This window comes from Ostrinia furnacalis, unplaced genomic scaffold, assembly GCF_004193835.3.
Source record: "Ostrinia furnacalis isolate ACB-3 unplaced genomic scaffold, ASM419383v2 OfSCF3022, whole genome shotgun sequence".
NCBI classification, from domain to species: domain Eukaryota; kingdom Metazoa; phylum Arthropoda; class Insecta; order Lepidoptera; family Crambidae; genus Ostrinia; species Ostrinia furnacalis.
This window is the reverse complement of record NW_021133261.1, coordinates 1,404,585-1,407,150: the sequence shown is the minus strand read 5'-3', so window position 1 is coordinate 1,407,150 and position 2,566 is coordinate 1,404,585.

Here is a 2,566-nt window from a genome sequence, read left to right as displayed (position 1 = left end):
AATTACGCGCGGGCGATAAGGATGGGTAGCTTGGGGTCATTGGACAAAATTCTACGTGCTCACAGACCAGACTATAGCAGAAATAATAAACTTGTTAATTACATTCCTGTGGTTTGTGTAAGTTAAGAAGATTTGATAACTGGTTTATACATTCAACTTTATCGATCACACTGTAAGGTTTACATTCATTTGTTTTGTGACATGTAAAAGAAGTAAAAAACTTGTTATTTTGATCAACTTTATTGTTTACCCTATATGGTTTATATTCGTGTGATTTGTGACAGCTAACAAGCGATTTGTTTGACTTTTATGTGAGAAGTGTCCACTATAGTGACCAAAATCCAATTTTAATCAAAGCATGAGAGAATTTAACGTCAGAGAATCTATGGAGCAGATGTGTAACGGGAAACACCAATACTTGTAAATAAACTTAATGTTTGTCAAAGAATATGATAAATAATGATTTTTTAAATATTTATTGATGTAAATTCTTTGTAAGCATGACAAAAGTATACCAGTGAAGTGTACTAAATAATGTTTTCATTATTCTTTAACTATTGTATTATGATAAGTATTAGAACAATAAAATCATGGACCCTTTTTAGGCTTCCGTAGTCCTAAAAAGGAACCCTTAATCAACTAACATACATACATACTTTAGGAAAGTTAATCAATAAAAAAAATCTTTACCTTAGATTTTACACTTATTTATAAGTAAATGTTTTACCAAAACTGCCTAGGGTAAGCCTATGTATTTTTGCGCATTTTTTCTGTATATAAAATTCTGTTTTTAGATTATAAGTATACATATAGCATTTGTGTCAGGCTTGACCGTCTAGTGTTGTTGTTTTTCGATCAAGCTTGACCATGGTACTATCACATTTTTTTCTTAAGTATTTTGCTAGGAAAAATCTGAAAGATTTTTTATATCATCACTTTACTTATAAATTAGATGAATAAACTACACACATAGGGAAAACAGATTATACATATTAAATACCTACTTGACAATAGTTAAGTTAATCGTAAAACAATACACTACCGATTATAGATTTTTCTAGTCCGATCGGATATTCGATATAATGGCAATCGAATGGACTAGCATCGTATTCGAATACGAAACGATAAACAAATCGAATGCCATTATAAATAGTTCCGTCCGATATGCGTTTCAAGCCGATCATTCAAGTTCGAAATACACTTAGGACTAACTTACATCAGTTCGAACCTTTTATATAGCTAACGATTAAATATAAAAATATTAATACAGTTTTTAAAGCGCCATCTTTGTCGTTCTCACTCGCAGAGTAACATTGATGTCTCTTTACGAAAGCGCTTTGCTTATACATTTTGAAAGTACCGTTTGATTTAGAATCATTGTTAAATAATTATTGTTACAATATAGTGTATTTTTATAGACATTTACTAGTTTCGTTATTTACCAGTAAGCTATGTTAGTCATTAAATTTAGTCGCGAACTTTAATTATAATTTCTTTCGAATCATTAAACTAACTTTTCAAAGATAGATAACCACAAGCGCAAACACATTACTATCCTTTGCACGACGCAGACGGGTAAATGGCATATTCTGAGCCAATTTTTTCTCTTATAGATCGCATCTGCACTTTTGTGATAAGATTGATCAAGAGCTGGGTCAAACAATGAAAAAAAAACAGTTGAAAATTCTTTTTAATGATTCGAACTTGTTAATTTTTGATGACTCCGTGTGTTGTAAACATGACATATCGTTAAATGTAATTGTTCTTACTTTCATTCATTAATTTAATGACATAAGTTGAGGCTAAATAATGTGTGTTGCATTTTTATCATTACCTTGTGCATTGTTTGTAAAGTTCATCCATTTTGGTGTTTTTAAGAAGTTAATATTGCGTGTAGAATGAAAGTTATGATTCCAATGCCACTGTAAAAAAGGTGTAAAAATTGTTAAAATTTTAACATCACTATTTGTTTTGCTAGGCTACATTTTTATAGTGTTGCCACATTTAAAAAATGTAAAATGTTGTGCTGCTAACAGCATGAGGCCGCAACAAAAGATTCATGCTTTTGAATTAATGTTAACCTATTCTACATTTATATTGCTGATTTACTATTAATTAAGTAAAGCAAATAAACTAATGTAGTTCTTCTTTAAGTGGAAACGTAAGACTGGGTTATGGTATTGAATTTGACGTGTTGCTAGGTAGCTTTGTCGATAATTATAAAATTTTATCACATTATATTGATAAACTTATCTAATTTAGGTGCACTTGATGATGTTTTTGAGTCATGATGGATAACACTAACTTATACTTTATGTATGTTAGTGGTTATTTTTAGGTTGGTGATAATGATAATTCTAATTTTAACGATAATTTCTTAGGAATGAATAAAGTTGTTAAAATGTATCTGTTTGTTTTATTTAATATACAGTGTGAGTCACGTTAAAGTGTACATATGAAAATAGATGGAACTAGACCTATTTTTATCGACAAAAAAGAGGTCAAAAAATTTTTGAGATTTTTTTTTAATTTTTTATAGAATTTTTTTTCTTCCAATTACTTATTG